This window comes from Balaenoptera physalus (assembly GCF_965194825.1).
Source record: "Balaenoptera physalus genome assembly, chromosome: 1".
NCBI lineage: Eukaryota > Metazoa > Chordata > Mammalia > Artiodactyla > Balaenopteridae > Balaenoptera > Balaenoptera physalus.
In genome coordinates, this window is record NC_138882.1 from 109,352,565 (window position 1) to 109,364,439 (window position 11,875).

The 11,875-nt window shown below is 38.2% G+C and overlaps 1 pseudogene across 1 annotated transcript; it reads left to right on the forward strand.

Annotated features, from left to right (window-relative positions):
• Positions 1 to 291: 291 nt before the first annotated feature.
• LOC309668447 (CBY1-interacting BAR domain-containing protein 1 pseudogene) lies at positions 292 to 9,928 on the forward strand (annotated as a pseudogene). Its single transcript has one exon. The product of its transcript is annotated as a CBY1-interacting BAR domain-containing protein 1 pseudogene (transcript).
• Positions 9,929 to 11,875: the final 1,947 nt, after the last annotated feature.

Here is an 11,875-nt window from a genome sequence, read left to right on the forward strand (position 1 = left end):
GATGAAAGCGTTAACTAACCCTGTTGTAGTAATCATGTCACAATATATTTGTGTATCGAATTTTCATGTTGTACACCTTAAATGTATGCAGTTTTATATGTCAATTGTATCTCATTAAAGCTGGACAAAATAAAGATCATTACACTGAGGTTTAACAAAGTTAAATAAACTTCCCACTGTCACAGATTTTTTAAGTGTCAGAACCAGGACTCTGACCCAAGTCTGTATGACTCTAGACCTAGTGCTCCAAACATCCAGATAAACCACTTTTAAAAGGGGAACTAATGACCTAAGTCATCATCTACCTTAGCTGGAAGCCAAGCTCCGCAGAAGAGGATTCCTAAGATAAAGTGAATACCCAAGAGATCAGATAATAATATCAAAACTAAATAACATTTATGGAGCAGCGTTAAGGCTGTACCAGACATTAAGCTAAATGCTTTACCTGGATTATTTTATTTTTTGCTCACAACAAATCTAAGAGATAGATATTAATATTATCCTTATACTAAAGTTGAGGAAACTTGAGACAGAGAAATTCAGTGTTTTGCCAGGACTTAAATCCTAGACTCTAGGACCTGTACCCTCTTAGTCAGTTTACTGTACTTCAAGCCATACCTCTGTAGGCTGGGAGTTTTAATTCCATTTTCATAATACTAACTCCTTAGTACCCTAGCACCTGAAGCCTTTTACATTTGCACCCATCTTGGGTGATACTGAGCAGAGTGGATGGAGTAGCCTCCAGCTCCTCCTAGTGGCTAGAATGGCCATTAACATTTACAAAAGGATCTAAGTATTGTGAATCAATGCTAACCAGGAAACACCAGCTTGTGGGTTTATCTAAAGACCTGGCAAGCATTAAACACCTGCAATCCAACCCATCCTGGCCTCAGAGGCCTCATTAAATGTCTGACATCTGGTGTACAACGGGGTACTTTAGCAACTGGGGAAGAGCATCATGCAGATTAAAATGATAAAATTACCCCCAAATTAGTTCAGCAGATGTGGAGCAGAGACACCAGGAGTTTTGTTTTTCAGCTTCTTCCTTGCATTCCACTACAATAAATATCAATGCTTGTTATCCCAGCTAATTACACAGTTCCCCGGCACCAAGGAAACTCCATTTTCCTTTCATTTCTGACACACAGCATTTAGATGCATCCCCTCTAATGACCTGCTTCCTCCTCTTTTAAGGAGGCTACAGCCATCCAGCTAGCAATTCAAAACTGAAAGCTACTCCATCCTCCAACCCTTATTCTTTTTAGGGTTCATTTTTAAGCCATACCCTAAATACAGGAATTTACAGTCTTTAAAAAGTGGCTATTTTCAGACCTGTTTACAAGACCACAATCTGAAACATCAGTCAAAAACAGCTTGAACTGATTGCATCCTTCTCTGGAACAGAACATCTAGCAGCGAAACATCCATTTGTAGCTGATCCATCTGCCCTGTAATTAAGGTTGCATTGCAGCCCTGCTCCAAACTTATTTCTGCAAGGGAACAGCTGAGATCCCCTAGATAAGATGTCAGAATATGTGCTATCCAATTTGTTGGTTAACATTATCAGAGCCAATATAGTGCTGAATTTAAATCACCAGCAAAGTTGGTGATAGGGTAACATATATCCAAAGAAGCTCTTGTAAAGTCACTAATGACTGCCTTGCTCTCCCAGGTGCCACTTGAAAATCCTCTTCATAAGACCCATTCAAAGCTCAGTGAAGGAAACACCTTGCTGTTGAATGAAAAAAAAAAAAAAGACTCATTATGTACATCAACTCGATATTGTGCACTTAAAAGCTATAGAAACCAACCTTTCCAAATGGCAAGTAATTTTTAAACACGAGTTCATTCTTGTGCCATTATTCACACAGACAGATGATGTAATATGCATTTTAAAAATGAGAAACCAACTTTGGGGATCAAGTGAGTCAGGGATAAGAACAGTGTGGCCCAAAGGTCTCAACACCTCCTCTCAGATTGAAATCAGAAACTCTAAAAATGAGAACATCAGTATCAGGGGCAAACCTTGAAAACAGGTTTTTTTTTCTTCCTAAAGCAAGTTTTATGAAAACAAAAGCAGCAAGTGTTTTCAGAGGCCGGTATATTTATAATATGCAAATCACATATTGCTAACATGGTTTCATGTTTTCCCCAAAATAATTATTAAACAGACCCAAAGAATTCCTCAAAGAATATAGAATATAATATCAGACTGATAAATATTTGCTAGAACCTACTATGTGCAAAACACTGTTTTGCTCTGAGGTGCATAGTGGTGCAGAAAATTTGCCACCAACCATCTGCCCCTCCCTGTTTGTCTACTTTTAGAAAATTCTCTCCCTTAAAATGTGGCGTCTCTGCTTTCCCCTAGCTGATAGCTTTATGCTATCACAGGGCCTCACAGCTTTGAGATTTAGAGTCAAGTGTTGAAGTAGCACAATGCTATGAGGGAGAGGCAGGTAAAATGGATGGATCTTATGCTAGCACTCAGGGACACGTCGCTTGTGCTCAAACACACACACACACACACACACACACACTGGATTTTATGGCATCAACCCAAAAGCCATCTCTTAGGACAGTAAAAAAAATAAATAAATAAAGCTTCTCCTTTTAGCTCCCTCTCTTGAAAAATATTTTAAGAATCTATCCAAATCCTTTTTGTTTCCTCTCAAATGCAGAACCTGTGAATGAGCATGATTTCAAGTCAATACAAAATACATAAGTTATCAGGGGATTTTTTAAAAATCATGCATTTCCAAACATAGTTGTTAAGGTTACAGCAAGCAATAAAAATGCAGAGAGCACCTTGCTGTAGAGATAGGCATTGGGAACCCCCTACTGGCTTAGCCAGAGGAAAACGACCCCACAGGTTCACCCAGCAACAGCTGTGGGATCCAGCTTACAAATTGCTCCCAAGGCAGTATGACTATGAGCTTGAAATATTCATCTCTCTTTCCAAAACAAATTTGCCAAGGCATTCCTGTCTCAATATTTCTATAAACTAAAACACACCACCTCGGAGCAGAGCAAGTTGAATCCTAAATTCTTAGGAATTAAAGTATACGATGCTCAAGAGGGCACATATGAAAAGATTTTCCTTTGAAATCTCAAAATCAGTTGGCAGATGGTAGCAAGACCAAACAGAGATAAAGTCAAAGATTCTATCACTATTTCAGGTCCTTGAATCTCAAAAAGTAAACATATTTGTGGTTGGATTAATACTTTCCTTTTGGGAACCATTTCCAGCAGAAGGAAGGCACATTATTACACAATGTAGAAGAATATCATATGTGTTGGTTTATAAATATCATGACAGAATTGGACGGAAACACCCAGACTAAACTATATGAAATCCAAATTCACAGGGGCTGGAAAATGCCTAATGCAGATGGAAGGTAAAATTCTGAACTGCCGGCCTCATCTAGGATTGTAATAAAAGTGAATTGTGAGTTTAAAAATAGTGAGTTATCCAGCTTTTTATTCTAGTTTCAGTTCAACAAGTATTGAGTATATTCTATGTTCTTGATATTACACCAAGTCCCAGAAATACAAAGATGAAAGACACATGCTCTGCCCTCGGGAAGCACACAGTCTAATGGAAAGTACACATGCAATAGCGTTAACATGACTCTAACAAAAGTCTGCATACAGTAAGGACTTCTAGGTTGTAGGTAAACGAATTTAGCTTGTTAGTGCATTAGCCACATTTTTATAACCATAAACAAATAATCATCCTATCTGTCATCTCTGCATTAACAATTTCCAGCATTTTATTAACAATGTACTTTAACATGAACTATCTTATGTACCCTACACAAGAGTTCTATCAAATAAGCAGGTGATGAGAAAACTGAAACATCAATATATCTCGGATTTGGAAGTCATGTTAAATATCTTTAAAGTCCATCTGTGGGTAGTGCACACCCATGGTATTACCCTAAGAAGGATACCGAACTCCTGTTTAGTCTAATGGGAAAAAGTCCGCAATTGATTGAGAATGTCTGTTAGGGTTCGTAGGGGAGGCAGTGGCAGAACCAGTGTCTGTATTTATGAGTCATTTTCTATCCTATTCACAGCTGCTTTTAAAAGACTAATGGTAGCAACGACCCCTTGGCAGTTTCCTGCTGCATTCTGAATACTGAAGACAAAGTGGTCTTATGTCTCTCCATCCAGATAATTCCAGGCCTTCACTCCAGTCTGGAATGAGTTCCGGTATTTTTTCTTAGCTCCATAATTTTCTTCTCTGAATAATCATACGTTATTCACAAAGTCTATTGTTATCCAAATTCTCTGAGTTTTTCAAAGTGAATAATCCATTTTTAAGCATTTTCAAACGTTTCACCATAGTGAACCAAATTGCCCTCAATGTACATTTTGTCTTTTCATTGATATCAATATAACATTTTTACTAATACTGTGTTTGTTCAATCAGGGTTTTAATTTGTCTCTGACCACTCTTTTGCTCTCTTTTATTATCTTTTACTATACGGTTCATACTTGCCTACCCAACGCCACTAATGATTTCGCAAATATTTCCAACAGCACGTTTTTCCCATAAAATGTTTTTATAAGAAAATCTGAACTTTGTGGAAGAAAATTTCTATACACATTGAAGAAAGAAAAATACACCATTTTTATTTTATGACATTCTCTAATTTTTTAAAATACATGTGGGGACTTTCTTTGCATATTAACATTAAGGAACTCAAATTGTCATCTTGGTTTCATCTCTATGAACATTAAAATCAGCAAAGAAGACATTTAGCCATTTCTACCCCAGCCATACCAAGAGATGGTTCTTATTTAGCATATGAACATGTGGTTCACATTACACTGATGTTATGGAGGACTGATGGGGAAACACCCAAACCCAGAGGACGGAAGATTTCCTGCAGAAGAATACATACAGCACACTCCACTCCACCCATTTTTCTCCCAATACCATATTCAGTATTTTTAAAATACTGTTTAAGAGCTTTCAAATTCAAATTTGAGCCTATTACTCTGAAACTCCTATGGTCATTTCTTCTTCTTTTAGCTTCTGTAGGACTTAAGGCTGCATTCAGGTTCTTATCCTCTACTACATAGTATCTTGCATAGTAAGTGCTCAGTAGATAATAATGGATTCTTGAACCGGAAAGAGGAATTTTTAGGTTATGGATATGCTTAAGAAGAGAATTCCATTTCAGAGAAGATTCTCCAAGAAAACAGTTTTATGCAAAATGTGAATGCTGCAATGTTATCTATAGTAGTAAACCATTTAAGACTACATGAAAGTCTAAACACAGGAGATGGGTGATAAATCATGGTATGTCTAAATGATTGAATTTATGACAGCCATTAAAATGTTTAGTATAAAAACTGTCATTTAATATCAAGTGAAAAAACCAAGATACATGACTTTATGTAGTGTTATCATAACATATAAATATGATTTTTTATAAAATATACAGGTAAATTATGCCAAATATTAATAGCAGTTGTAACTATAGAGTATACTTAAAATTTCGGGGGGTATTTTGTAGAATTTTCTATAAGAAATACAAATTGCTTTTTTAATGAGGAAAATGTTTCCACAAAAAGTTTTAAACTTCTCAAAGAATAATTTCTCTGGTGAGTAGCATGAAATAAATGATTCCAGTACTGAACAGTTAGTTGCACAATGAAATCTGATTGGTGAGTCATCACAGAGGAGGATTTCTTCCTTTGGCTTCCAGGGCTGAGACCAGGAGGGGCCAGATATGTTATGCCAGTAACATATCTAGTTATTGGCAAAACAGCAGCCCCAACAGAAACATTCCACAGAAGAGGGTTTCCAAAATGACTAAAATGTATACAGAAAGATATTTAATCAATAATTTGTATCACAGAATAAGATAATAGTAATGTCAAAGGAGAATACATGTCTTTTATTTTGCCACTGTTATACTGCTCAGTTTACCTTCCAAGACAGCGCACTCCAAGTTAAGAGTGTTAACAGGGATAGTGAGGGATAGAAAAAGCTATGCATTCCTAAGTGTACTTATGTTTTAACTTCTTTATTGATGTAACATTAGTAAATGACAAACACCACCTATTTTAAATACACAGTTTGATGAGTTTTGACATATGTATACACCCATGAAACCATTAATACAATCAAAGTAATGAACATGTCCATCATTCCCAAAGATTTCCTTATCTTTTTATAAATCCTCTCTCCTACCTCTCCTCACTCCACCCACATACCCTGTCCCCAGATTAGTTTGTCACTATAGATTATAGACTAATCTGTCACTCTGGATTTGTTTGCACTTCCTAGAATTTGATATATATAGAATTATATTGAGTACTCTATTTTTACTTGCTTCATTCACTCAGCATAATTAGTTGGAGATTAATTCATGCTGTAGAATATATCAACAGTTCATTCATTTTTATTGCCAAACAGAATTCCATTATATAAATTTGTGTATAGAATAATTATATTGCATACATGTATAAAATTATGTTAATTTTATTGTATAAATATTTATTATATAAAAATACTATGTATGTAAAATTACATTAGAAACATGTATAAAGTACAAGTTTATCAATTCACTTTTTTGATTTGTTTAGAGATTTTGGCAATTAAACATGAAGTTTTTTTGAAGAGTCCTCTACAAGTCTTTGCATGGACATAGACTTTTATTTCCCTCCACCTAGGAGTGGACTGTCTAGATCACATGGTAGGGGTATGTGTAACTTTTTAAGAAACTGCCAAACTCTTTCCCAAAGTCTTGATAGCTGTACTATTCTCTTCAGCATTATATGAGGGTTCCAGTTACTCTACATCCCGGGAATTGTCAGCACTTGGGATGCTCTGTCTTTTTAAATTTAGCCATCCTAATAGATGAGTGGTGGTATCTCATTGTAGTTTTAATTTGCATTTCTTTAATGACAAGTCGTGCTGTGTATTGTTTCATTTGCTTATTTGCCACAATAGCATATCTGTTTGGGTCTATTCAAATCTTTTGCCCGTTTTTTTAAAAAAATGAGTTCTCTTTTTATTGAGCTTTGGGAGGTTTTTATATATTCTGGATATAACTTCTTCATCATATGCATGATTTAAAATTTTTTCTCTTTACCATTAGTTTTCAACAATTGGATCATTATGTGAAATGTAGTTTTCTTCTTGTTTCTTGTACTTGGGATTCATTGATATTGTTGATCTGTGGATTCATAGATTTCATCAAATTTGGAATTTTTTCAGTTTTTACTTTTTCAAATATGTTTTCCAGTCTCTGTCCTCTTTCTTTGAGCACTCTGATTACAAGCATATTAGACACTTGAAATTGTTCCATATCTCACTGATTCTCTATTCATTTTAAAAAATTCTCCTTTATTTCTGTGTATCATCTTAATAATGTCTATTTCCAAGTCTTCATGCTTACTAATTTTTAAATCTGGAGTGTTAAATTTTCACAAATCCCATTTAGTGTATTACTCAAGTCAAACATTTTAGTTTACATTTATAGAAATGCAATTTTGTCTTTTTTTATGTCTTCCATGTCTATACTTAAATTTTGAACATAAAGAATAGGGTTATGATAACTATTTTAATGTTTTTATTTGCTAATTCTAACGTCTATGTCAGCTCTGGCTTTTGATTGATTTTTTCCTCTCATTATGAGTCATATTTTTCTATTACTTTGTCCGTTTAATCATTTTTTATTGAATTCCAGCATTGCAAACTTCACTTTTCTAGATGCTGGATATTTTTGTATTGTCATAAATATTCTTGAGCTTTGTTCTGGGTCACAGTTAATTTACTTGGATACTGTTTGTTCTTGCTTTTAAGAATTGTTAGGCAAGACTGGAGAAGTGTTTTAGACCAATTATTTCCTATGATTGATGAAGACACTTCAGTGAGCTCCACCTGATGCCCTACGAATCATGAAGTTTTCCAGTCTGGCTGGAGAGAAGACAGGCTGCCATGCACTGTCACCTTTAACCTGTTCGGTGGGTTCTTTCCCTGGCCTTGGGTAGTTTCCTCACTCCCGTTCACTCATTAGCACTCTGCTAGAGAAATAAAGGGACTGGCTCAGATCTTTGTGTTCTCTTTCTGTGCAGCTCTCTCCTCTGCAGCACTTTAGGGTGGTAAACTCCAGGCAGCTTTTTGTCCTCAAACTCTCAGCTTTGTCTCTTCAACTCAGGGTGTTGGCCAGACTCTGCCTCGGTTCTGCCTCCATACTCTATGGCCTGGAAATCCTCTCAACACAGAAATCTAGGGAAATTCACAGGGCACACAGCATTTCTCCCCATCTTTCGGGCATCACTGTCCTACATTCACTGATGCTAGTGCCTTGATAACCCTTATTCCATATATTTTGTCCATCTGCGTTTTTTATTTTTCAGGTTCAGTGATAATTCTGTTCCCAGCTACTCCTAGTTGGAAATGGATATTCCTAAGTGTATTCATTCTGATCCTAAACGACAACTGGTAAGTCTCAGCATTCTGAGCACTGAATAAGCAACCACAATGTTCATACAATCACATACAATCATGGAGTCTCAACTATTCCTCTGTGAAATAACCCATACATAAAAAAAAAAGAAAAAGATGTCTTTGACCTGAACTGTTGTTGTTGTTTAATGGGTATTGCTTTCAGTAAATATTTTATACTTTATCTTTTTAAAAATTGCTTTTTAAAATTAATATTTTTCATACTATCCTTGAGTAGTGATATTTGTTAATGTGCTATGCATTAATTTTGTTTGGCATCGCCAAGTTAAAGCCCTTTTCACTAGACTGTAAAGGTAAATCTAGAAATTACTTATTTTACATTTATTTCTTTTTAAAATCCAGGATGGGCCTGGGTGCCTCGGAGCCCCTGTCTTTGGGCCCCAGCCCACGGTCTCTGGCTGTGTGTGAGGCAAGATGTCGAGGTGCAGCTTGGAGAACCAGGATGCTCAGTTGTAAGATGCTGTCACAAATGTGGAGAAGTATTTTGGAGAGTTGTGCTAAATCTTTGCTGCTTATGTGCAGAAAACTGCCAGACTGGGATTCAAAGCAGAGCTCCTGGTGAATGAAATCAATGTGTATGCCTTGACAGAGACCCCAAATTTAAAGCAGGGCCTGAAAAACTTTGTTGACGAGTTTGCCAAACTTCAGGATAATCGACAAGCAGACATTGAAAGACTTGAAGCCAAAGTAGTTGAACATTTGAAAGCTTATGGAACCATTGTAAAAATGAAACGAGATGACCTCAAAGTAACATTAACAGCAAGGAATCAAGAAGCTTTTCAACAGTTAACTCAGAAAGAATATGTCAGAGAAACCCATCTGACTGACATGTTATTTCACAGGCAGAAACTGAATTACAAAGAGCTACAAGGGATGCTACCTGAACAACTCGTCCTCTGGAGGAAACTATTGACAATTTTGAAAAGCAGAAAATAATGGATATGAAGACTATATTTTCAGAATTTATCATTATCGAAATGTTATTTCACAGCAAAGCTTTAGAGTTCTACACTGCTGCCTACCAAAATATACAACAGATGGATGAAGAAGAAGATTTAGAGGTTTTCCAAAATTCTCTGTATCCACCAGATTATTTATGTCATTTAGATATCGTCAGAGCAAATTCAAAGTCACCTCTTCAGAGATCACTGTCAGCTAAGTGTTTATCTGGAGCAGGACAGGTAACTACTTGTTGACTAAGAAAGGATCAACAAGCAGAAGAGGATGATGAAGACGATGAAGACAGACGTTATAGAAGAAGAAAATTAAATTTCTTAAGTAAACTTTGCATTTCCATTTTCATCTTAAACGACTTGAAATCCAGATTTACTAAAACTGTAAAACTTTACACTGGATTCATATGTTAAACCTCAAAATGAAATCCTACTGGAAATGGAGAAATTATTAAAGGAAATTTATGCTGACCAATAACTAACTAACTAACTAACTAACTAACTAACTAAATAAATAAAATTCAGGATGTGTCCATGTAAACTTTATTTTAGAAGAATACACAGGGGGAGACCTTCAAGATGGCAGAGCAGTAAGACGTGGAGATCACCTACCTCTCCACAAATACATCAAAAATACCTCTACATGTGGAACAAATCCTACAGAACACCTACTGAACACTGGCAGAAGACCTCAGACTTCCCAAAAGGCAAGAAAATCCCCATGTACCTGGATAGGGCAAAAGAAAAAAGAAAAAACAGAGACAAAAGAATAGGGACGGGACCTGTACCTCTGGGAGGGAGCTGTGAAGGAGGAAAAGTTTCCACACACTAGGAAGCCCCTTCACTGGTGGGGACGGGCAGTGGGCAGGGGGGAAGCTTCAGAGCCACGGAGGAGAGTGCAGCAACAGGGGTGCAGAGGGCAAAGCAGAGAGATTCCTGCACAGAGGATCATTGCCAATAAGCACTCACCAACCTGAGACGCTTGTCGGCTCACCTGCCGAGGCGGGTGGGGGCTGGGAGCTGAGGATGGTCTTCGGAGGTCAGACCCCAGGGAGAGGACTGGGGTTGGCTGTGTGAAGACAGCCTGAAGGGGGCTAGTGTGCCACAGCTAGCTGGGAGGGAGTCCGGGAAAAAGTCTGGACCTGCCTAAGAGGCAAGAGACAATGGTTTCAGGGTGCGCGAGGAGAGGGGATTCCTTTTCCGTCTGCCCACAGAAGGCAGAGCACCACCTAAATGAGATCCAGAGAAGGGCACAAGCTGCAGCTATCAGCTCTGACACCAGAGACAGGCATGAACCACTAAAGCTGCTGCTGCGGCCACCAAGAATCCTGTGTGCAAGCACAGGTCACTATGAAGACTCCCCCTGAGAGCCTGTGCCGCACGCCACTGCCAGGGTTCCGTGATCCAGGGACAACTTCCCCAGGAGAACACACGGCGTGCCTCAGGCTGTTGCAATGTCACACTGGTCTCTGCTGCCGCAGGCTTGCCCCGCATTCCAATTATGACTACCGTACCCCTCCCTCCCCCAGGCCTGAGTGAGCAAGAGAGCTCTAATCAGCTGCTGCTTTAACCTACTCCTGTCTGGGCAGGGAACAGACCCCTGAGGGCGGCCTACACACAGAGGCAGGACCAAAACCAAAGCTAAACCCCAGGAGTTGTGCAAAAATGAAGAGACAAGGAAATTTCTCTGTGCAGCCCCAGGAACAGCAGATTAAATCCCCACAATCAACTTGATAAACCCCACATCTGAAGAATACCTGAATAGACAATGAATGTTCCCAAAATTGAGGGGGTGGACTTTGGAACCAACTGTAGACTTGGGATTTACTTTCTGCCTCTAATTTTTTTCTGGTCTTATGTTTATCTTAGTTTAGTTTTTAGTGCTTATTATCATTGGTGGATTTGTTTATTGGTTTGGTTGCTCTCTTTCTTTTGTTTTTTTTTCCATTTTCCCTTTTTGTGAGTGTCTATGTGTATGCTTCTTTGTGTGATTTCGTCTGTTTAGGTTTGCTTTTCCCATTTGTCCTAGGGTCTGTTTGTTTGTTTGTTAGTTTGTTTTCTTTCTTCCTTTTCTTCTGAGCCCTGTGGCTGGCAAGGTCCTGTTGCTCCAGCCAGGTGTTGGGCCTGAGCCTCTGAGGTTGGATGGCCAAGTCCAGGACATTGGACCACCAAAGACCTCTCAGCCCCATGTAATATCAATCAGCGAAAGCTCTCCCGGAGATGTTCGTCTAAACACTAAGACCCAGCTCCACCCAATGGCCAGCAAGCCCCAGTGCTGGACACTCCATGACAAACAACTAGCAAGACAGGAAAACAAACCCACCCATTAGCAGAGAGGCAGCTAAAAGTCATACTAAGTTCACAGACATTCCAAAACACACCACTGGATGCAGCCCTCCCACCAGAAGGACAAGATACAGACCAACCCACC